At 51.9% G+C, this 24,970-nt stretch overlaps 1 protein-coding gene across 1 annotated transcript in view; it reads left to right on the top strand.

Moving 5' to 3' along the window:
- The first annotated feature begins 3,819 nt into the window (after positions 1-3,819).
- Positions 3,820-24,970, top strand: part of LOC146863666 (long-chain-fatty-acid--CoA ligase ACSBG2-like) — a 386,688-nt gene continuing 365,537 nt past the window's right edge. Inside the window, exon 1 of the mRNA XM_085627762.1 lies at positions 3,820-3,981. The gene's annotated coding sequence lies outside the window, so the exon portion shown is untranslated. The remainder of the gene's footprint in view (positions 3,982-24,970) is intronic.

Below are 24,970 nucleotides of genomic sequence, written 5' to 3'. Positions count from 1 at the left end.
GACTGAGCCTCTCTCCTGGATGGAGGATGACTGAGCCTCTCACTTGGAGGATGACTGAGCCTCCCTCCCGGATGGAGGATGACTGAGCCTCTCTCCTGCAGCCCTTGGGAAGCTTTGCTCTGTACTTGTAGTCCTGGATGACCTGCGATGGGGGATGACTGAGCCTCTCTACTGCAGCCCTTGCAAAGCTTTGCTCTGTACTTGTACTCCTTGATGTCCAGCGATGGCGGATGACTGAGCCTACTTCCTGGATGGAGGATGACTGAGCCTCTCTCCTGGAGGATGACTGAGCCTTTCTCCTGGATGAAGGATGACTGAGCCTCTCCTGGAGGATGACTGAGCCTCTCTCCTGGATGGAGGATGACTGAGTCTCTCTCCTGGAGGATGACTGAGCCTCTCTCCTGGATGGAGGATGACTGAGCCTCTCTCCTGCAGCCCTTGGGTAGCTTTGCTGTGTACTTGCACTCCTGGCTGACCTGCGATGGAGGATGACTGAGCCTACCTCCTGGATGGAGGATGACTGAGCCTCTCACCTGGAGGATGACTGAGCCTCCCTCCTGGATGGAGGATGACTGAGCCTCTCTCCTGCAGCCCTTGGGAAGCTTTGCTCTGTACTTGTAGTCCTGGATGACCTGCGATGGGGGATGACTGAGCCTCTCTACGGCAGCCCTTGCAAAGCTTTGCTCTGTACTTGTACTCCTTGATGTCCAGCGATGGAGGATGACTGAGCCTACTTCCTGGATGGAGGATGACTGAGCCTCTCTCCTGGAGGATGAATGAGCCTCTCTCCTGGATGAAGGATGACTGAGCCTCTCCTGGAGGATGACTGAGCCTCTCTCCTGGATGGAGGATGACTGAGCCTCTCTCCTGGAGGATGACTGAGCCTTTCTCCTGGATGAAGGATGACTGAGCCTCTCCTGGAGGATGACTGAGCCTCTCTCCTGGATGGAGGATGACTGAGTCTCTCTCCTGGAGGATGACTGAGCCTCTCTCCTGCATGGAGGATGACTGAGCCTCTCTCCTGCAGCCCTTGGGTAGCTTTGCTGTGTACTTGCACTCCTGGCTGACCTGCGATGGAGGATGACTGAGCCTACCTCCTGGATGGAGGATGACTGAGCCTCTCACCTGGAGGATAACTGAGCCTCCCTCCTGGATGGAGGATGACTGAGCCTCTCTACTGCAGCCCTTGCAAAGCTTTGATCTGTACTTGTACTCCTTGATGTCCAGCGATGGCGGATGACTGAGCCTACTTCCTGGATGGAGGATGACTGAGCCTCTCTCCTGGAGGATGACTGAGCCTTTCTCCTGGATGAAGGATGACTGAGCCTCTCCTGGAGGATGACTGAGCCTCTCTCCTGGATGGAGGATGACTGAGTCTCTCTCCTGGAGGATGACTGAGCCTCTCTCCTGGATGGAGGATGACTGAGCCTCTCTCCTGGAGGATGACTGAGCCTCTCTCCTGGATGGAGGATGACTGAGCCTCTCCTGGAGGATGACTGAGCCTCTCTCCTGGATGGAGGATGACTGAGCCTCTCTCCTGCAGCCCTTGGGAGGATTTCCTGTGTACTCCATTCCTGCTCTGACCGTGGGTTGCAAAGGTCAGGTACCGAGCTTCCTCGCTCCCTTTCCTCCAGTGATTGTGGGTTCCTGCTCTGCTGCTGCCTCTGGCACTCACCACAGTGGGCATAATTCCATATCCACTGGCATTGGACCAAGGAAGTACTTATTGCAAAATGGGTTCCATCAATTTAATTCTCCCGGATTTTTTGATCACCCTGTTTTGAACGTTTTACTGTTGATGGGTCCCAGTGCATGTGTCTAACCCATGGTAATCATGTCAAATAGACTGCTTGTGTTTGAGAATGTGTCAAATGTCATGGGTGTTGCACAGGACCACCCACAGCAACACCCATAGTACGTCATCCTGACACAGTGAGAGGCAACGCAGCGACTTGCGCTGTATCTACAAGGTCATGAAAAGCCACACAGGGTGGCTTCACGTGGCCTCAGAGGTACGGGTCTACACTCTGCACGGCCAGAGCCCCACTAAAAGTGGCATTCTAGCGGCGAACAGGGCTTGTAAATGAACCCCACAGTAGCATAGCTAGGGTGCATTGAACTCCAATGCAAGCAAGAAAATTGATATCATGTGGGTGCCTTGGCCAGGGCCTCGTTTACAAGAGGCCTTTGCTGCCGGCGCGTCACTTTCAATGACGCTGCGGTGCAACAGGGCTCTCAATCATATCTACGAGGCCACAGAAAGTCGTCGTGCGTTGATATGGTGTGAGGTAAGACAGTGCAAGTCACTGCATTGCCTCACTCAGCCGCGGGGAGTGGGGTAACGGTTGTTTTTGTGAACAAAGGTGTCCTTTCCTGCACAAAAACAACCTGATTTCAACTCAGGCACTCTTATACCATGGTGCAAGGGTGCCCGCATTGGCGCTCGCCAGCCTTTTGACTGCCAGTGCCGTGTAAGCGGACAGGAATGTGCTGTGTACAGTGCTTCGTTTGTAAAGAAATAAGCGCCAGGGCCCTTGACAGGAAACCACTGCCACTTACACCACCCATTGCGCTGCTAATGTCAACTCAGACTTTTAATACATTAGAAATTAATAATAATACCTGCCATGCAAGCTATTTGTACAACTCTCCTGGTGATATTAGCCATTTTAATGTATGTAGTATTATTAAACAACTGTTGTTGTGTCCATTACAAAATTAGACAAAGAGTGCCACCACGCGGGGCTAGCTGAACTAAGTCCCGGTTTTGACAGCTATGTGCCGGTGCCCAGCACCAGAAACCCCTGGCTCAAATTAAGCACTGGCCTTATCTCATAGTTACGGCGCATTCCTGCCCTTTTCTTTTAAAGTAGAGCAACGCAGCAAAGTGACGCGCAGCGCTGCCCTGCGTGAAATTCTTGTAAATGAGACCCCCAGGCTCTCTTCCAAGCATCCTCCAGGCATACAGCGAGACCCTCTTACCCAAGAGGCCAGGGGACAGATAGAGCTGACGCTCAGGCAGCCGGATTATCCCAGGATCCAGAAACACTTCCAGGCTGACCTGCGACAGCGTTGTCATCCACCCACCTCCATGCAGTCTCTGGTGTGACTCTTGGGTACGTCCTGAACTTCAGTCACTAGAATGAAACATTTTTAATAAATGACTTGTGTGTCCTCGTGCTGTCCCCGCCCTCTAGAGCTATGGAAGATCAGACAGCGAAAGAGTTAACTTTTGCCTGAAATAAAGATTCCACATGGGACACTTCGCCCTCTGGTTCTGTGTTAAGTTCAGGCAGAGCGGGGCCTCTGCCCTGGCAGGGGCGGTGGAACCATGCCCTGTGTGGGGCACAATGGCAGCTGGCTGGGGCGGTGGAACCATGGTGGCGGCGATAACAAGTACACTGCGCCGACTGCCACTTACACCTGTCAGAGTTGCTCTACTAAACAACGCACGGTCTGCGGGGCCCTGTCTGTACTGGGGTTGCAGCAGGAAGCAGTGTGGCGGGGGGCATGGCACAGGGCGGATTTGAAGCTGGGCTCAGAAGTGGCCTCTGCACTCGGCTGGCACTTGCACCTGGCAGAGTAGCACTAATAAACAACGCACGGTCTGCGGGGCAATGTCTGCACTGGGGGTACAGTACAGCGGGAATCATTGTGTGGCACGGGGCGGGCCCGAAACTGGGCTCAGAAGTGGCCACTGGTTGCACTCTGCTGCCCGGACCCTGGGTGACCCCACAGTAATCATTTATAGACCTTGGCACGAGGCAGAGCGGCGCCTGCCAAACTGTGAGGGGGGTGGGGGGAGGGCGGGAGGGGTGGGATTACAGGAGAGCCGCGAAGGTGGCCCTTACACCCGTGACACCAGCCCGGGAGAGCCGTGGGGTGCCCAACGCAGACTCTGGGTACCAGGACACCCCCAGGAGGGGAGGCGCGGAGAGGAGCTCTCACTCGCTGCCCCAGCCCCCACCGCCGTGGGTCCTGGTAGGTCACTTGTGTGTGGCGAGGGAACCAGTACCACTCTCATGGTGCCTGGTGGAGGGACACCACACATTCCCACTGGAGAACAACACACAACAGCCGCATCCCATCCCACAAACACACCAGACACCTCCCGTCCCTTTAGCTAGACTCCCACTCACACCTATCCCACGCATGCGCAGAACCAGACTCGGAGGTGATGCTTTCTCATACATCGCTCCTACAGCCTGGAGTGACCCGCCACTACACATCCCATCCATCTAGGGTGACCAGATTCTCAAAACAAACAAGCATTTACAATGCAATGGTCTCGGCAATATTATAGGTAGAGCTATTGGTATTGCTCATTATTTTTTTATCATTTTTGTATCCCTAAATAAATGGCATTGTCATTTCTATTGCCATTAGCTTTTTTTTGCATATGTGATACCTATTGCATTAGCAGAGAGAGAGTGAGGTAGTGACATAGAGAGAGAGAGTGAGGTATTGAAATAGAGAGTGAGGTAGTGAGAGAGAGTGAGGTAGATAGAGAGTGAGGTAGTGAGATAGAGAGTGAGGTAGATAGAGAGTGAGGTAGTGAGATAGAGAGAGTGAGGTAGTGAAAGAGTGAGGTAGTGAGGGAGAGGGATGTTGTGAGGTAGTGATATATAAGTATAGAGTGATGTTGTGATGTAGTGAGATAGAGAGAGAGGTAGTGAAAGAGAGAGTGAAAGTGAGTTAGTGAGATAGAAAGAGTGAGGTAGTGAGATAGAGAGTGATTGAGGTAGTGAGTGAGACAGAGTGAAGTTTTGAGGTTGTGAGCTAGAGAGTTAGGTAGTGATGTTTTGAGAGAGAGAAGTTGTGAGATAGTGAGGTAGTGAGATAGAGTGGAGTAGTGAGGTATAGAGAGTTATGTAGTGAGAGAGAGTGAGGTAGTGATGTTTTGAGAGAGAGAAGTTGTGAGATAGTGAGGTAGTGAGATAGAGTGGAGTAGTGAGGTAGAGAGTTATGTAGTGAGAGAGAGTGATGTAGTGAAACAGTGATGTAGTGAGGGAGAGGGATGTTGTGAGGTAGTGAGATGTAAGCAGAGTGGTGCTTTCCACTTAGGTCAGATAATGAACCCACATCAAACCAACCCAAAGAAGCTTCAAGATAACTTCTCACACAATCGCCCAAAGATAGGAAGTATCTGTTACAGGTATGCTACAACATGAACGGGGCAGCCTCCAAGTCTTGAGCACAATATTTAAGCTCTTCCACCATTATCCACACAAAAATCCACATTCTTAAAACCATGCACAACAAATGCCAATTATTGGGCCTGCAGAAAGCTTCCTGACTACGTCGCCGGTATCATCACAATACAAAAGCTACTGTAAAATGCATAGGCCTTGAAGCAGTTCATCTTTTTTGTAAGGCTGCAGTCCCAATTTAAACAACTAGAAGCTGGCATCTCATGTCATGTCACGCTGTTGGCAGAAAAAATCTATATTGCACAGCTTGCGCTTCATATGGCTTTGTGATGGAAGTGTATTTTCCAATATGAGCGAATCGACATGTACAGCAGGAATCATTTGTGACTTCAGTGGTGCACTATATACTGAGATTCGAGATGTCTCCACGGGACACATTAGCCTCTGTTTTCATGCTGAAATGAGGGGTATTCGGTGCCGCCAACCTTTTGGCAAAACTCTCTATGGGCATTTCAATGAAGAACACAGACAGCCATAGCGACCCCCGCCACTCGAAGCCCCTGCCGGCCCCAACAGACTGCACGAAATCTCCAAAATGTATCTCTCAAGTTTCGCTTTTCATAAGTTTTAAGGAATTTTTTTGTCAAACTGTTTTTATTGGGATTACAGGGTTTCAGCATCGCACAGTAGTTCTACGGATTTCATGGGGATGTGTCTGAGTGTTTAATTCATGCGCATCTGCTGGGTCTGTTTAAAGGTAAAAATTATAAATTAATTAAAGGTTTTACTGGGTGCACCAAGTAAATTGTCTGTCATAGGCCTAGTTGGCCAAGCTTGCCACCATTACACAAACGTAGGGGCATATCAACAAGGGCTTTATCTCTGCTTTTTTGGCTTTAAAAGCCAAAAAAGGAGAGATAAAACTAGCGCCCTATCAACAACAGGGTGCTAACATGCAAATTTGCATGTTAGCACCCTTTTACTCTACGCTTCCCCTTGCATCTCTAATGAGATGCAAAGGGGGCGTTCCAGAGTAAAATAATAGGAGAAATGTCGCTAAGCGACATTTCTCCTATTATCAAGAATGTCGCTAACCCTGTTAGAGGCAAAAAAAGCAGCGCTAACCGCGGTTAACGCTGCTTTTTTACGTCTGGTATTTTTCTGACTTAGCCATGATATCCTATGTAAGGTGGATATCATGGCTAAGTTTGTCTGTCCCTATCAACAAGGTAACGTGAGATTATCGCTGGGTTTCCAGCGATAATCTCACGTTAGCCACTTAGCGTGAGGATTTTTATCGCTATTGAGATAAGCGTTGCTAATAGCACGCTATCTCAGCGATAAAAATTCACGCTAGCCGGCGATAATTATCCTAGCGCTAAGTGCGCTTAGAGATAATTATCGCCGGTTGTTGTTGATATGCCCCATGGTTTTACCATGCTGCCCTTTAATGTGCTCTAGTTATAAAGATAGTTATTTAAGCTAACTCAAAGAACAATCGCACTACAAAGGTCCATTTGAAGCAGCAGCGTTCAGTTCTAGAGAATTATCATGCCCCTCAGTCCAAGACTCAGGAGATGCAGTTTTACAAAAACCATATTTTATTGGGCCACATTTATTTTCACAGGCATTACAGACGCATCACCTCATTTATGTTTTATACGTTTATATAAACTCTTCAAATGAGGTGTAGTGCGTCCTGCAAGAGCGTCAGATGCCTGCCATAAGGTTCTTCCTGTAAGATACTGTGCTTTACCTAAACGGGTGATTTCTTCTAGTAAACGAGGGTTGTCGATATTCTCTCATTAAATGTACTGCAGCAGTGCTAAGAAGCGCAGGTATTCAGTACCGGACAGTAGCTGCCCATTTAAAGCACTGGATACATCAGGGCGGCGTCTATTCCTAAAAGAGCCTTTCTGTGCCTGAGGACATATGACTACCACACAGACTGAAGGGATGTGATGTGACCTACGCAAACAGCGCAAACAGCACGTGCTGCTCCTGCAAAGCACGGTCTGGCTGTCCTCTACTGCTGAAGGAGTGAACGGGGTCCTTGCAGCGTACAGGATAGCGCCTTGGCCTATTTGCTCATCTTGCTCATCTTGTTATTTAACCTGCAAAGGGAGTTCGGTACATGCAGGGGGCGGCTTTTCCTCCTGCAGACAAGTGTATCTAGTCCTGCCCTTCCGCAGGAAGATGATGCTCGCCCTTTGATATTAAACTAAATCCTTAATGAACGTTGTTCCTGCAGGATTGCGAATGCTGCTTCCGGGACAGAGCACATGATTTATGCAGCTGTTCCAGCAGGAGTGTATCTGTTACCTGGACTTCTCAGGGAAGTGCTCCGTTCTTGCAAAAGGGGGAGTTTAGCAGCATGGAGCTTTTCCGATTAAAGTGTCACAGTCCCGTAAAGGAATGCTTCCTTTAAGATGGGAGTCAGCTTCACGCCGGAAGGTATCCGTAGCGCTCCTCTAATATGAGGCTGTCCGATTCCAACTCAGGAGTGCCTGGTCGCTTCAGAACGTCGGCGGCGTGCAGGCTGCGCCGGGATTGGAGGGACGTGGAATGCTGACGGGCCGGGATCCGCGCGCTGCCTGAAGTTACATCACACAGCCCCATTAATGAGTAACCGGGAGAGGTGGAGGGCCAAAGGGCTGCGCCAGGTACACCGCATCCTGCTCCGGCGACGAGCACACGGGCCCTGCGCCGCATGGAAATAACAGCGCTTCCCTCCCGCCAACTGTGTAATCTTGTGACCGCGGAAAGCAAACTCGGAACTCAGGAGCTCCCTCCCGGATTTACACAAACCCGATCCGGTGGCACAAGTCCAAAGCACGGTGCGGATCCCTGCTCGTCAAACTGGAGCCTGCCCGGCAGCGCCGCCACCAGCACAACAACACGGCGCCGGACGGATGGATCCTCACGGCCAAACTATAGCAAAAAAATGGCGGATGGAAGCTTCGAAACTTTTTCGGATTTGGGGGCGTGTTCCTGCTGTTCTAAAAGGGCGTGGCTAAAAAGTGGAAAGAACAGCAAGGAACACGCCCCCGAATCTGAAAAAGACGGAGCCTATTTGGAGGGACGGCTCTCTCCTCCAATGGCTGGCCTCCGTTTAGGAAGCCAGCCAATGGAGGAGAGGCAAAAAGAGAGGCGGGCTAAGGAGCCACTCTCAGAAACATTAAATCTCCGACTTCCGGTTCTGCCTTCGGCAGACCGGATAGTCCTTGACCTAAAAACGGGGACAGGTCATAGACATAGAAGTAGGACTACGGTTTGCAGTAACCATCAACATAAAAGTAGGACAATAAAACATCACAGGCTAGAAAACGCCAGATTTACTAGCTTTATCAATGCTCGTTTCTATAGCTGCGCGCCAGCACCACGTAAAGTACAACTCACAAATGTTGCTTAGTTGTTCATTACAGAAAAGCATGGGAGGTAAACTGCAGAATGCTAAATTGCCAAATGGCAGCCATGGACCAATGTAAAAAAAAACACTTCTCTCCAGGTATTACTGCCTTAGGGTCTTAAGGGTCGCAAAGGCTGGCCGACCACACAGTCCTCCCACATTTGCGTGGTCACTGCTGGGATGTCATGTTACCTGTTTGTATGGCTATGAATACAAGCTACAGGATGAAGAAATATTGTTTTATCTAAAGTAGAACCTTTGGCTGGCACGATGACGTAGGTGGCGCTGCGTGTAAAATGTCTCACTTCAAAGGATTTCCCTTCTTGCTACAGCGCTCACCTCAGTGAAGACACATGCTGTAAACAGTGCAAAGAGAGCATGCGCGCGCATGCTCAACCGGAACAATGAAAAACAGGGACATTTCTGTGTTTAACCTGGACACTGTTTGAAAACAGGGACATTGGAGTCACTTGGAGAAAAGTGTCGGGACACGGGGACACTTCTCCAAAAACGGGGACCGTCCTGGGAAAACGGGGACGTCTGGTCACCCTATCCATCACACTTCCATTCTCGAGTTCTGCAAGAAGCTGAACATATGTCTCTTTGTGAAATTCAGAGTAACATTTTTTACATTTTTCATACAGAATATTTGTTTTGCCACTCCTTTGACCCCGCCCCCACTCTCAGTGACCCCGCCCCTCACAGTTACGGTCCATATTTACATTTACTTCCAACGCTGCCCTGAATAGATTTCCACAGCTCCGCCCTAGGCCTGGTCAGTATTGTCTCAGCTTAGTGCCAGAATACCCTCCCGGATGTTAGAGCGCTATACAAATACACACATCATAGCATGAACCTCGGGCACAACATATTGATCACAACACCCCACACACATCCAGCTCAGATACACTACTTGTACGTTTGTCCCGCGTGAAGGAAACAGAGGCACTGGGTGGTCTGAGGGCCCCCAGTGACACCCTGCAGGTACTCCAAGGATTGCCTGGTTTAGGCATCAGGAGTTCTCTTTACAAGTGTGATGTTGTGTGCTGGCCTGTGTTGGTGGTGTGGCTGAATTCTGGTGCGGGCATGCAAATCTGCGCTGTGTTGGTTGTGTGGTGTTTAAACGAATGTGTTGTGTGCCGCTGACCGCGGCCCCCACAGGGGGCCACTAGAGCAGTCGGCGCCTTAGTGTCGCCTGGGCACCGGTCACCCCTCCCCGCCCCACCCCTCCTGGGGGCAGGGACTCCGGTCGGTGTCCCCCTCCTCTTCCCGCCCCCGAAAGTGACGTGAGGGGCGTCACTTCCGGGGCTTTTTTGTGCGAGGCTATATAGTCCTCCTCCACCATGCTGGCGACCTCTTGATCGCCTCGCACGCCGCATGGCATCCTCTTTGCCCACAAACGTGACGCGGTTGAGGATGCGCTTGGTGACCCTCCTGGAGCGGCGGGTACCCCAGGAGCTGCAAGCGGTGAGTGTGAACACCCCTCCCTCTCTCCCAGTGGGCACTTAAAGGAGCCCGGCAGCCGCCGTTGTGACGGTCGGCCGTGGGGGGGGGTTAGCTCAGCTCCCGGGTATACGGGACTGTGGCTTTCTGGCCCGTCGCCTGGGCATGCCACGGCCTGGTCCTGACCCTAGTTGCCCAGCGGGGCTCCCTTGCAGGCCCGGGGGTGTGGGTAATGAGGTAGGCGGGGGAGCTACCTTCGCTGTGCCCGGTCCCTCCATTCACAGGGGCTGGGGTTTCAAATCAGGGCCGTGGGAGGCGGCCTGTAGATACTGCGACTCCCGGATGCTCTGGAGCAGTGTCCACGGTGCGGCCACATGGGACAGGGCGAGCCCTAGACCCGTTGCGGCAGGGGGGGGGTGTGGAGGGCCTCGCGGGGCTCCTCCTCACCGCGGGGCTCCTCCCCCTCACCGCCGATTTGTCTCCTCGGTTTTCCTGGACATCCAATTCCTCCTTGTGAAGAACCGGACTGATCAGAGGTCCGGTGGTGCAGGGCACGCCTGTAATCTTCGAGTTCACCTGCCTTAGTTTACAGAGACACGGGACACTCTGCTGCTTCGTGAAAACCAAGTTTATTCAGCTGCAGCTGTGAACAGTAATCCTAGAAGTACAAGCATGTAAGTTCTCAGGAGACTGCTGCTTTACTCCGCAGCTCACTATCTTTTTGTAACATGAAACACCCAATCAAGCAAGACACTCCTCAAGATTTACAATGTTGATCTATAATAAAGTAGTAGTATATAATGAACATGAGTCATGAACAGCTGCAGGGAGTGTTTCAATGCCTGTAATGTGGCCATGAGACGGGCTTAACAGCAAGGAGCGGGGAGGGCTACTTGGCACAGAACACTAAAAAGTGGAGAATTACTGTGTCGATGTAGCCTGAGTGAGGGCAAGACAAAAATGGTTGTGCAAAAACAAAATGGCAGCGGAGCAAAAGGAGAGTATGGTTCCTCAGACCCTCCTTTTGCCATTACTCAGGCAAAGAATCTGTGGGCATCGGTACTCTTGTCAATCAGAGTCGATGTCAGAGTCGATGTCGATAGCCATGAAGTCATCAAGTTGCTGCTGGAGCATCATTTTTGTATTATTCACCTGCCGGGGAATGGGGCAAGGAACGCACATTGTCGCACATAAACCGCACAAGGCGGGGCCGCATTGCAAGCAGAGGCAACAGGAGAAGACAAGTGCAAGAGCTATGCCCAGGAAGGTTAAAATCTTCCATCCCCAGGTGGAGAGCACCCCCCAAAACCAACTCGTGAGTGACCAATCTCCTTCATCTTGATGTATAGATGTAGCTATCTCATGAAGTTTGGAGATGGCCGCATACACAGTGGGGGCGTTATCTGGAATATAAACACAGCAGCTCGAGCCGATCAATCTACAGGCACCACCACGGTCTGCAAGGATGACGTCTAAAACCATACGATTCTGGAGCGTCATAAGGCGGTCCGCCTGTAGCTCGGCCGTAATGTTACTCAGGGCTCCAGCTGTTTCATTGATCGTTGCCTCCACAACCAGTGTAAGGTGTCTAATGTTTCCGCTATTAATCATAGGACCCACAAATGGGAGAAAACCTTTGAAGAAGTCCCCAGCTTCCTGGCCAGCCGTATCATCTGCACTGATGACTCCCCTCCTGGGCCTGATAGATGCATGTTGATGATGATTAGATGGAGCTGTGTAGGTGGGAGGAAGGAGAAAAGCCATATAACAGGACCCTGAAAAATTGGCTGGGAGCCACGTATAGGCCCTGTCATGGCAAATAAAATATGTGCCTTGGGTTGTCACTAGTGGGGGGGAAGTCGTGGATGGATATGAATAGGTATGTGTCCAGATACTGGTAGCCAGGCGAGCATCAGCGTTGGAGCCTGACCCTTTTAGACATAAGTGGCCTTTATGGGGTACCACCCAAATCGGTGGTTGGTCCCTTTTGATGTGGCTATATAATTTCTTCTGAAAAGTCTGGAGAAAATTAGAGCCATTGTAGGTATCAAATGGCTGATACTCTGCTGGTGGAATGTCCGTTTTGTCTTTGTAATGTGCCATCATACTAATTAGAGCCTTGATCAAGGGTTCCTTGCTAACATCAGTCCCACTGCTGGTCTTCACCCTGTATTTCTCATGCGCAAAAGCAAATACGTTGTGAAAGGCCCAGCCGGACCCTCTCAAAGTGAAAGGCAAGGGAAGATATGGTATTCCCTTGCTAACGGTATGGGGCAGAAGTCCACACACCCAACAATCAGTTGTGTTTATTACCAATTGGTGTTGGTGTAGGAGTTGGAGGAAAGTATCATTGAGATACTCTTTCCTCCTATGTTGCTCATGGTCGGGTAATGTGTAAAACAGATGTGGAGAAACCGTGGAGGAAACAGAGGGTGCGGTGGACATAATAACTACCCAAGATATCCCTGCAAGCAGCGCACATAGCATCAGCAAAATACACAAGCTTCTAGTACATTTACTACGTGACATTTTATGAAATTCACTCTTCATATTCGTCTTCTTGTCGATATTTTTACGTGTACTCTCCATTTTCCCCTAGGTGTTGCTCGTGGCAGTCTTCCTTCTTCACTTAGCCGTGGTTGTTAGCCGCCCTATGACACTGCAGGTCCCGCAGGCCTATGGCCACTACTTGGGTCACGAACCAAGACTCTTACCACGACCCTGCAACCTGATTGGATAGGAGATACCAATAGTAACTGTCTCGTGAAATGTGCATAGTTCACTTGTTAGTGATTGTTCTTGGTCTCAGATTATACCTGGTGGAGCCAGGCACCGTTTGATCTTGGAACAAAGTCCGTGGATCAGAAGTGTCCAACCTTAGTGGAGGTGGCACGGCTTCCTGTAATACATCATCGTCCTCCTTCTCTGATGCCGTAAATTCTAAGTTAGCATCACTAAAAGGCACAAAACGCGGTACTTTTTCACCTTCAAAGTCTCCTATTCCCTCGCGTACCCACTGGTCGTAGGGCAACGGCAAGGGAACTTTCTTGCAGTGTACACCATGAATCCAGTTCTTGCTTCCAGCAACTTTAACAGCTGTTCTCGTTGTTAGTAACACCAAGCGTGGCTCCTTCCACCGGGGCTCCAAATTCCTGGATCTCTGGAAGTTCTTGGTACACACGTAATCCCCTGGTTGGATGGAATGGCCAACGTCACTGGAGGCTTCAGGCAAGGAATCACGGACCTGCTGGTGAAGGACACGCATTTTACTTGTCAATTCATGTAAATAGTCGATCAACAGAGGATACTCAATGTCAGAATACTTCTTTGGCCTGGGGACACCCCATACATTTGCTGGTCTCCCAAATACAACCTCGTAGGGGCTCAGTCCCATACGAGAGTGTGTGGTGACCCTGGTAGATAATAAAGCAAGGGGTAAGGCATCTGGCCAGTTCAAGCCGGTCGAGGCTTGCACCTTGGCAAGTTTCAACTTCAATGCACCATTATAGCGTTCTACCAAGCCTGCTGATTGTGGGTGATTAGCAGCATGAAATTTCTGCTTTATACCCAGTCCAGTGCAGACTTTCTGCATGATCTGTCCAACGAACTCACTTCCATTATCTGACCAGATCATACGTGGCAAATCCAATCTAGGGAAAAACTCTTTCAGTAAGACTTTGGCTGTGGACAAGGCTGTGTTGTCTTTGAGGGGATAGGCCTCTATCCATTTGGAAAAGGCACATACCACCACAAGCACATACTTCAGATTGTTGCATCTATCCATGTGTATGTAGTCAATCTGTAAAACCTCAAAGGGATACGTTGGGGGTGCAAAGTGACCTGCTGGAGTAGGGGTGCCCTTTCCTGGATTATGCATCAAGCACACTATATAGTGTCTCTCTAAATTGTCAGCACACTTGGGTATACCCGAATTTTGCTAAACAGGGGCTAGGAGTTTACATATCCCTTTTGCACTGATGTGAGCAGGACCGTGGGCCATGGTAACTACTGGGAGTACGTATGCGTCTGGTAACAGCCAACGTTGCTGTTCAGATAACTCTGTCCAGCATCCAGTATCATCCAGTATTCCTGTCATGTCTCTCCACTTAGCTAGTTCTTCCGGGGTAGCTTCAGCTTGTATCGTTTTCACACTTTCAATCGTGTCCTCGCACATCCCTCCCTCTGCAACCCATCTGGCGGGGCCTGCAACATACATGCGGCTAGTGGCGTTCTGAGCTGTATCTTTAGCTGTCTGGTCTGCAAAGGCATTGCCTCTGCCTGTGTCATCCGTTATCTTTCTATGTGCGCTACACTTAACTATTGCTATCTGGGCAGGCAGGGCAAGTGATTCAAGAAGTTCATTTACTAACTGGCCATGTTGTATCTTAGTGCCATGTGATGTAAGAAATCCCCTCTCTTTCCATAAGCGGTCAAAGCTATGTGCGACGCCAAAGGCGTACTGGCTGTCAGTATAGACATTCACTTGTTTGTCTTTGGCCAACACACAGGCTTTAGTCAAGGCTATCAACTCGGCTGCTTGAGCCGAGTTATGTGGTATTCGGGCTGTGTCTACTACCGTGTGCAGCGTTGTAACCGCATAGGCTGCTGTAGTCTCACCATTGGGAAGCTTGAAACACGACCCGTCCACATATAGGGTGCCGTCAGGGTCCAAAAGCGGGGTGTCTTGCAGATCTATCCTTCCTCTAGTTTCCTCTTCTGTGCGAAAGAGGCAATCATGTGTATCCTGTGTGTGTGTGTCAGTTGGAAGGGGCAACAACGTGGCAGGGTTCAAGGTGTTGCATCGCTTAATATGGATGTGGCTTGCCAGTAATGTTAGTTCGTAGCCTGTCAAACGCGCACTTGTAAGGTGCTGTGTTCTTGTTCTGTTTAGGAGTGTGTCCACTGCATGAGGGACCATCACCATGAGGGTGTTGTCTAGTACCAGTCCAGCTGACTGTCGTATTGACAATGCAGTAGCTGCTGTGGCACGCAGACAACTAGGTAAAGCTCGAGCCACTGGGTCTAGTGTGCTGGAAAAGTAGGCACACAGGCGCTGTTTGCCACCAAAATCCTGGGTTAAAACTGACAATGCACAACCTTCCCTCTCATGCACATATAGAGTAAACGGTTTTGTGTAATCTGGGGTACCTAAAACAGGTGCAGAACATAGAGATGTTCGTAGGTCAGTAAAACTCTGCTGGCACTCAGGTGTCCAAGGGAGGGGGTATGGTGTGTCTTTTAATGTTAGAGTCAGTAGAGGTTTGGCTAACAAGGAGAAATTGGGGATCCATTGCCTACAATAGGAGGTAATACCTAGAAACGCTCGTACTTCCTTCTGTGTCCGTGGGACCGTCATCTGAGCTATTGCCTGTATACGTTCAGGGGTCAATCTCCTTCCCTCCTTCGATAAGAGATGACCTAAGTAGGTAACCTCTTGTCGACAGTATTGCAATTTTGAGGGGGAGACCTTGTGATTGTGTTGTGCCAAATGCTGTAAGAGGGCCAATGTCACCTTTTTACACAGTTGCTCGGAGTTAGCCGCAACTAACAAATCATCAACATATTGTATTAGAGTGGCACCGTCAGGAATAGACAAGATGTCCAGCTGGGTCTTAAGAGCTTGACTATAGATAGATGGACTTTCGCAATAGCCCTGGGGACACCTCTTAAAGCGGAAACTGCGGCCCCCCAGGGAGAATCCAAAAAGGTCCCTACTGTGTTCTGAAATTGGAATACTAAAGAAAGCATTTTTAAGGTCAATGACAGTGAACCAATTAGCCGTGGGGGCAACCTAGTTAATAGGGCAGTGATATCGGGAACTATTGGAAACTGGGGAATAACAAGTTTGTTAAGCTACCGAAGATCAATAATGAAACGGTAAGCAGGGGGCTGAGTGGGGTCTGTGCATTCAAGAACCGGTATCACGGGGCTATTACAGACATTCCCTCGTGTCTCTTCAATGACATTCCTGTGAATAAGGTCAGAAATGATAAGCAAGAGTGCCTTCTCACCTTCGCTAGAAATTTTGTATTGTGGAATGCGAGGCAGTTGACATTCTGCTTAAGTGTGATGGTATAAGGGGGGATTTGCAAACAGCCAACATCATTCGGGCCCTGGGCCCATAGAGAGGTGGGTAAAGCTTCGAGTTCCAGGGGTAGTTTATCTTTGGACAAATATACAGGGGAGGCCAACTTTTGCCCTAACGTGAGCTGCACACCATTTGGTGAACAATGAATGGTCGCATGCAATCTTTTCAGTAGATCAAGGCCAAGTAAGTTTTCCCCACATCCAGTAGTGAGGATAAGAGGAGCGTCCAACTGACAAGGACCAACAGACAATGGCAAGGGAGTAGAGACGAGGTTACACACCGGTGTTCCTGAGAACCCTACAGATACATTAGTCAAGCCAGACAAAGGGGCATTGGGGAGTTTAGTGTGTATCATAGAACTCTTACTAGCGCCGGTGTCCACCAGGAAAGGTTCAGTAACGCCTAATGCTGTAATATCAACATAAGGGCCCTTTTGATCCACTGGAATTGATGTTACTCCCCGCCTTTGCCTAGGGCAATCCTATTGCGTAAGGAAATCCTGACCCTCAGAGTGAGTGTCATAATAATCATTGTAATAATGAGTGGACTGGGTGTTTTGCTGATCAAAATAATTAGTAGAAGATTGGGGAAGTAGGGGCCGAGTGTCAAGGGTTGGTGCTCTACGGCCTTTACCTCGCGGGGTGGACTGGTATCCTCCTCGGCCTCGTGGCACGGGCGGTGCTCCAGTACGCTGCAATAGTATAGGGCATCTGTTCTTAAAGTGTCCTTCTTCTTTACAATAGGCACACTGGTTAGGACCTAAAGGAGGTCGGGGAGCAATGGGGCCGGGTCGTTGGATAAGCTTCTGAAATTGAGGGGTGTATGTTTGCTGCAACTGATGACGAGGTTGGGGAGGATATGCCTGTTGCAAGAGCACTTCTGTCTTGAGATCCTTAGTTTTCTTGTCTGCCCTTTCTTTCTCTTCCTGGTCCCTATTTTCATAAAATTGGGCAGTGGCGAGTATCTGGGCTGAGGAAGAAATGGCCCAGGCGCTCTCAGAGCCCTTGAGCCTAGTGGATATTTCTGGGAGTAAATTGGAGACAAATTTATCAACAAACAATCGTTGGCCACCCTCCATGCTAAGATCTTGGCCACTATGGTCTGTAAATGTCTCCTCAAATCTGGTGAAGAAGTCAGAGACGCTTTCGTCTTTTTTTTGTTTGCATGCTGAAAGTTTATCCCAGTTAACCCTTAGTGGGGGCATAAGTGTTTTCATTAATGTCAATATCCTACCGGGGAGTTCCGTTATTAATTGTTCTGGTTTTGCACCACCCACTTGGCAGGTGTCTGCTGCAGTAATGTTAGTCCAAGTGTCACCCAATTCTGCAGCGTGGTCCTCTTTCCTTATCCTATTCCATATCTGAGGCGGGACCACGTTTCCCATTAACATGTCTATATCTGCCAAGTTCATGACACAGGCATCGACAGTCTGTGTCAGTTCTATATAATAACCTGCTGGGCTTTTGCGGGGATCGGGCAGTGTCTGTTTTAGGGCGAGTACTTCAGAACGTTTCCAGGGAACATGAACCCAGACACGTTGGAAATGAGCGGGCACAAGGTTGCCATTGGCAGCTGTACCTGTCTCTTCTCGCCATACGGGTGGTACTTCTTGCATGGGTTGCATTTTTACTGTGTGAGAGAGAGGTATGGGTATCTCCATTTTACAATTATAGGGCCCCCGCAAAGTGAGAACAATATCCATCGCCTCCCTCACCTCGCCGATCTGAACAATGTGACCTACGTTGAAGTCCCTCTGTATTTTAACTAATTCTGTGGGGCGATCACCCAGTCCGCCGTCCTCCCACATGTCGCCCAAAATGGTACACATTTGATCGAACACATATCTTTGAGTGGGGGAATCCCATTGATTAAATAATAACATCATGTCCTCTGTTCCGTAGTCAGAACCACTAGTGATCCACCCTCGGGCCAATTTGTCTAATTCGTCTCGTTCGCGGCCAACTGGCTATTGACTGCGGGCTTGTCTGCGAAGCGAAGACATGCGTTTCAGCATGGGAGTAAGAATAGTATGCAAGAGAGCGGGCGTGTGAGAAACGCGGGGACTGTCTATGGGGGCATGCGTCAATGAAGGAGTACTAACAGGAGGGACAGAATGCGGAGCTGATGGGATGGAGGCGTTTTGGGGTCCCAATGGTGCAGGGGCAGGATAATGTATTATGGGATGGGTCACCAGCTGTTGTGGAGGAAGCGGGGGAGGATGTACCACAGCGCCACGTGGCAGTGGCCCTGCAACGGGGTCAAGAGCATTGTGCTGAGGTGCATATGGTGGAGGTGAATTGAGGACCTGGGTCAACAGTTCATCTTTTTCTGATTGTTGCACATAAGGTAAAGCAGGATAACATTTATCAGTGTTCATACGGTGTTGCCTATCAATTACTTCCACATTCCCCTCTATCTCGTTCTGTCTAAGTTTTTTCGCTGCTTCCATTATGCTCATAGCTTTTTCTCTCTTATCCTTTTTCGCTTGCTTAATTTCCTTCTGCTTGGCCTCTTTCCGCCATTGGCGGAAAGAGTCATACATCGCCGGCCGGGCTTTTCTTTTAAATAATTTCTCTTCTAAATTGTCTAAAATCTCGGGTTGAAAACTTCCGTTGGCTGTCCATTGAAGGACGCCGTCCTTACTAGTGTATTTAATCCAGAGATCATTAAAAACGACAGATCCATAACCATGTTTTGAATATAATTCGTAATTGGGCGTCCCTACCGGGGGAACCGGGCAAGATTCCTCCAGTCGGGAGTCCCTGTCACAACTACAGCAACACCATTTACGAAACTTACTAAGACCAGGCATCGTCACAAGAACCCCACTAGTCTTTTACCAAACATCAAAGGGTAAAACTAAACACTTCGGTCTGTACAATACGTACCTACCCTTTGGTTTCGGCCTTTGCAAAGGTCGAACAAGAAACCCAAAGACAAAAAGGGAGTGGGAGCTACACACTCTTACCTGACCAAATGTTTTCTCGCGTCAGCAGAGGCCCGTCTTTTGTCTCGCGATACCAATCTTCACCACAAAGGGAACCAAGGCAGGGCGGCAGTCAGGGCGGCGGTCAGGCAGCCGTTGGGAAGAGGAAACCGCCCTGAAAAGACCTTCGGTCCACTTGCGACATGCCGGGGTCAATCACGTGGTGCGCATCCTCTGGAGTTTTCTCACCCGACTTCTCGCGACCCTCAGGCTTGACCGCGACCTCTGAAGCCGCCCCAGGTTGGGCGCCAATTGAAGAACCGGACTGATCAGAGGTCCGGTGGCGCAGGGCACGCCTGTAATCTTCGAGTTCACCTGCCTTAGTCTACAGAGACACGCGACACTCTGCTGCTTCGTGAAAACCAAGTTTATTCAGCTGCAGCTGTGAACAGTAATCCTAGAAGTACAAGCATGTCACTTGGCCTGCGCCTAGGCTCGAGCCTGTTTCCCCAGCTCTGAAGTCGGCAGTTGTGGCCATTAGGCCATATCCTCTTTGTTGGTGCGGTGAGGGATTACTGGGGGAAGGGGGTCACTTTAGTTCTCAACCCCAAGACAGCAAACGCCATATGATCACTGCTGCTATCTCTAGGGCACCTGTTAAGGTTGTGAAATTTACCTCCCGCGGGGCAGCGGGTTCCATGGGAACCCTTGTCCCCGCGCGCCCAGGTTTCGCTTGCCGGTCGGGCACAGAGGGTTTGCCCTCACGAGCCACCCCACCGCCGGCACATATTTACTGCCAGCCGCAGCTCCAACTATGGTCCGCTGCTGGTTGGGCGTTAATATGCAGAGCCTTGTGGGTTTAAAAGGGGCGGCCATCTCGGATTACTTGTCGTATCCTCAGCGAGGGCGGGGGGCACCGGCAGCCGCTACTGGTCATGGTGTGGAGGTGCCGAAGTGATGGCAGTGGCTCACCGGGTGCCCGATTAAAGTCTCTGGGCCCACTGGTTTGTGCCGAGGGGGCCGCATGGGTGCCTCTGCTTTCCCGCAGTGCTGGGGCACAACGGGCGCCCTACAAGTGTCCAGGGCTTACTGGCTTTATCGGGATGGGGAAGGGTGCTCGCCTTAAACAGTGGCGGACCTGCGGGGCACCTAATGGGTGTGGGCTGCAGGGGGCCGCGTGCCCCCTGCGGCCCCGCCCACCACCGGCCCATTGGCCGCCCCGCTCGCCCAGCCCAGCTGACCCGCCCTCCCGTCCCCCTTCTTATGACGCCCCCAGAGTGACCGCGCAGCGGACGCGCGCAGCGGGAGCACCGATTGAGCGCCAAAGGTGCGCCAAAGGTAAGCCCGTCTGCGCCCGTCCGCGCCTGGCCCGCACCCAGCGCCAGGACCCCTGGCCCCCGCAGACCCCAGCCCACCCGCCGGACGTACGACGCCGCCACCCTCAACGCACTCAATGCCGGCCGAAGCCCAGGATGCTACCGAGCCACCCCGAGACGCACCCACGGACCCTTCTGCTACAACTCCTGCAAGTTCACCTGCATCCGGACCTGCACTACTCCAGCACCAACCAAGACCAAGACGAGCAACAGCAGCAGCCACCTGAAATGCATCCTGCTCAACACCCGCTCCGTCCACAGACACGCCGTCGAGCTCTGGAACCTGCTCGACACCACAGCCCCAGACGTCGCCTTCCTCACGGAAACCTGGATGAACGCCTCCTCAACGCCCGACATTGCCATCGCCATCCCAGACGGCTACAAGATCATCCGAAGGGACCGCATCAACCACACCGGAGGAGGCATCGCCATCATCCACAGGAACACCATCCGCATCACGACCAACACCGACGACACCCTCGCACCCGCCGAGCACCTGCACTTCCAGGTCCACATCAACCCCAAGACCACCCTCAGAGGCACCCTCATCTACAGACCCCCGGGACCACGCACACAATTCAGCGAAGACATCGCCGACTTCATCAGCCCGCACGCCCTCCCCTCCGCTGACTACATCCTCCTCGGGGACCTCAACTTCCACCTGGAGAACAACGACGACCGCAACACCACCACCCTGCTGGACAACCTCGCCAACCTCGGACTGAAGCAGCTGGTCACCACCCCGACCCACTACGCCGGACACACACTCGACCCCGTCTTCTCATCCAGCAAGGACATCGCCTTCAGCCACGCCACCGGACTCCACTGGACGGACCACAGCTGCGTCCACTTCAGCTTCAGAAGGACCACGATCCACCACCACCAGCAACAGGTTGCACGCAGAAGCTGGAACAAGATCACAGCCGACCAGCTCGCGACCGCCCTGAGCAAGAACCCACCCACCAGCGCAACGAACCCCAGCCAAGTGGCCACCAACCTCACGAAGTGGATCAGCGACTGCGCAGACCACCTTGCCCCTCTGAAGACCCCGACTAGCAGACCCGGTAGCAAGAAAGCCCCATGGTTCACCGACGAACTCATGAGCTCCAAGAAGAACTGCCGAGCCCTCGAGAGAACCTGGCGCAGAGACCCAACACCGGACAACATGACTGCCCTCAAGCTCGCCACCCGAAAACACCACCAACTCATCCACGCCACCAAGAAAACCGCATTCAAGGAACGACTGGACAACAACGCACACAACAGCAAGGAACTCTTCAACATCGTCAAAGAGCTCTCCAACCCCAACGCCGGTAACAACGACATCACCCCTTCACAAGACCTCTGCAACTCCCTCGCCTCCTACTTCCACAACAAGATCGCGGACATACACAACAGCTTCAGCACTCAACCGACGCACGCCACGACCGAACCACCGCCCCCCACCACCACCCTCCGCGCCTGGACCCCGATCAGCACCGAAGACACCGTCCGCACGATGAACTCCATCCACTCCGGATCTCCTACCGACCCCTGCCCTCACCACGTCTTCAACAAGGCCGACGCTGTCATCGCACCCCACCTGCGGGACATCATCAACACCTCCTTCGACACCGCTACCTTCCCGGAGAGCTGGAAGCACACCGAACTCAGCGCTCTACTAAAGAAGCCATCAGCCGACCCCACCGACCTCAAGAACTACCGCCCCATCTCGCTGCTCCCGTTTCCTGCAAAAGTCATCGAGAAGGCCGTCAACAAGCAGCTGGCCGCCTTCCTCGAGACTAACGGATCCCTCGACCTCTCGCAGTCTGGCTTCCGGGCCAACCACAGCACCGAGACCGCCCTGATCGCAGCCACCGATGACATCCGAGCTCTGCTTGACAACGGAGAAACAGCGGCCCTCATCCTCCTAGACCTCTCCGCGGCCTTCGACACTGTCTGCCACCGTACACTAGTGCAGCGACTCAGCAACGTTGGAATCCAGGAGAAGGCACTGGAGTGGATCATCTCCTTCCTCGCCGGAAGGACACAGAGAGTCCGCCTCCCCCCGTTCAGATCTGAAGCCATCTGCGGCGTTCCTCAAGGCTCCTCGCTCAGTCCAACCCTCTTCAACGTGTACATGAGCCCCCTCGCAGACATCGCACGCCAGCACAACCTCAACATCATCTCCTACGCCGACGACACCCAGCTGATTCTCTCCCTCACCAACGACCCCGCCACCGCCAGAGCCAACCTCCACGAAGGGATGAAAGAGGTAGCCGAATGGATGAAGAACAGCCGCCTGAAACTGAACTCGGACAAGACGGAAGTCCTCATCCTGGGATCCTCACCCTCCGCCTGGGACGACTCCTGGTGGCCCCCCGCCCTAGGCAGCGCACCCAAACCAACAGACCACGCACGCAGCCTGGGCTTCATCCTGGACTCCACCCTCTCCATGACCAGACAAGTCAACGCCGTCTCCTCGTCGTGCTTCAACATCCTGCGCATGCTACGAAAGATCTTCCGGTGGATCCCCACCGAGACCAGGAAGACGGTCACCCAGGCCCTCGTCACCAGCCGTCTGGACTACGGCAACTCCCTCTACGCCGGAACCACCGCCAAACTCCAGAAAAGACTTCAGCGGATCCAGAACGCCTCAGCACGACTCATCCTGGACATCCCCCGTCGCAGCCACATCTCCGGACACCTGAGAGACCTGCACTGGCTCCCGGTCACCAAGAGAATCCCCTTCCGTCTCCTCACCCACGCACACAAAGCCCTACACAACCAAGGCCCAGGATACCTCAACAGCCGCCTCAACTTCTACGCTCCCAAATGCCAGCTTCGATCGACCGGCCACGCCCTCGCCACCGTCCCCCGCATCCGAAGAGCCACCACAGGGGGACGGTCCTTCTCCTTCCTCGCCGCCAGGACGTGGAACTCCCTCCCGACCCACCTCCGCCTGACCCAGGACCACCTCGCCTTCAGGAAGCAACTCAAGACCTGGCTGTTCGAGCAGTAGCGGACCCCCCTCCCCTAGCGCCTTGAGACCCTCTGGGTGAGTAGTGCGCTATATAAATGCTTTGATTGATTGATTGATTGATTGATTTCATTCTGGGTGCAGCCCGTGGCCACGTTGGAGACAGAAGAAGCGGCGGTCCTAATCCGTGAGGTGGTGGCCCAACTCTTGGGGGTGGTGCAAATGCTCAGATGTCTGCCCATGGGCACCAAGTAGTGGGCAAGGCATAGGCCTATGTTACAATAGCCGACCTCCGAGTGAGAAAGCGGTTTCGGGCCTAACATCCTGAGATTTAAAAAAAAAAAAAAGTTGGGGGCGCGATGAGCATAGGCAGGCAGAATTGGTTTTAAATGTTTGAAGTGAGCTGAGCAGTCTTAAGTGGCTCGGTTTTGGTGTCATTTAAAGTAGAGTTTGCCCTCTCCTCGGGGGATTACCCTGACAAAAGCCACTGCTCACTTGTTATGCCTGTTCATTATATAATAGAAATTGTGTATTGTGGCCTCGGTTCTTCATCTGTTACGTTTTCGAGTGCCAGTAAAATATGCGGGGAACATATCAACCATGTCCATCTGTAGATGCACCCGACGGCCATGGCATTGGACTTGCAGCCTCCACGGGACAGAGAGGCACAGTACTTTGGTTGGTTCATGTCGGGCATTGTTGGGCCGGACTACGCGGCGCGGTTTGATTGGGGTCACATCAGCCTGGGCCTGTCCCCCCTCAGCCTTGAGCCTCGATTTGCAAGGTTGACGGAGCTGAGCATTGGCCCTATAGGGTGTTATATCTTTGACCTGGCAGTGCCCTGCTGCCCTGAAGGTTCATGCCCCTCATGCGTTTGCTTCGTATTAGTATGTTTCCTTCATGTGTGGAGCAGACACTGGGAGCCGGAGGATACTTTAGAGCTGAGAGCTGGGGGGGACAGTGAACCTAGTTGGGTGGCGTGCAGCTCAGTCGGGGGCTTAGGCACCAACTTGGATTTTAAAGAGGGGACGTGGGCCCAGCATATCAGCCAGGTCGGGCGAACGAGCGAGCAGGAACACTCATCTCCGACCCCTGCAAGAGGCTCAGCGGGGTAAGTCTTGTTTGTGGTCCATTGTTCTCTCAGCACAGCCCCGTATCTATGCTGCAGTCGTGGCTGTTTAAAATGCGCGCACACTAGTGACCACACCGTCATCCGCTTCAATCAACACGCATGCACAGACGTCACCCAAGGATTACACTGACACTTTCTTTGTGGGTGAAGAACTGCTGCAGGTTTATTTCATACAACATAAGTATGACGATAAATGGGTTATCTTACGGGCGATCCAGGGCAAGCAGCCCCTAGCTGCTCCGCCCGCCTGGTGAGCCAGCACACACGGTGGGTCGATGCCCGGCAGTGTGGCACATATTTATTTGCAGATCATCCACTGGGTCACGTGATCTGTCTCCTACTCCCGCCCCTTCTGACAGGGGCAGAGCGTGTTATGGCACACCCCCGGTTGGTCAGGCCCCCCAACCGCCCGAAGGACTAACGGGGCGCCGTCGCGGTCTTCCCAGAACCCCCTTCGGCTCCTGGACCTTGGCTCGGGCACCCTTAC

The sequence above is a fragment of the Triturus cristatus genome, chromosome 2_1 (assembly GCF_964204655.1).
Source record: "Triturus cristatus chromosome 2_1, aTriCri1.1, whole genome shotgun sequence".
Taxonomy (NCBI): domain Eukaryota; kingdom Metazoa; phylum Chordata; class Amphibia; order Caudata; family Salamandridae; genus Triturus; species Triturus cristatus.
This window is presented reverse-complemented; position numbering and strand designations above follow the sequence as displayed.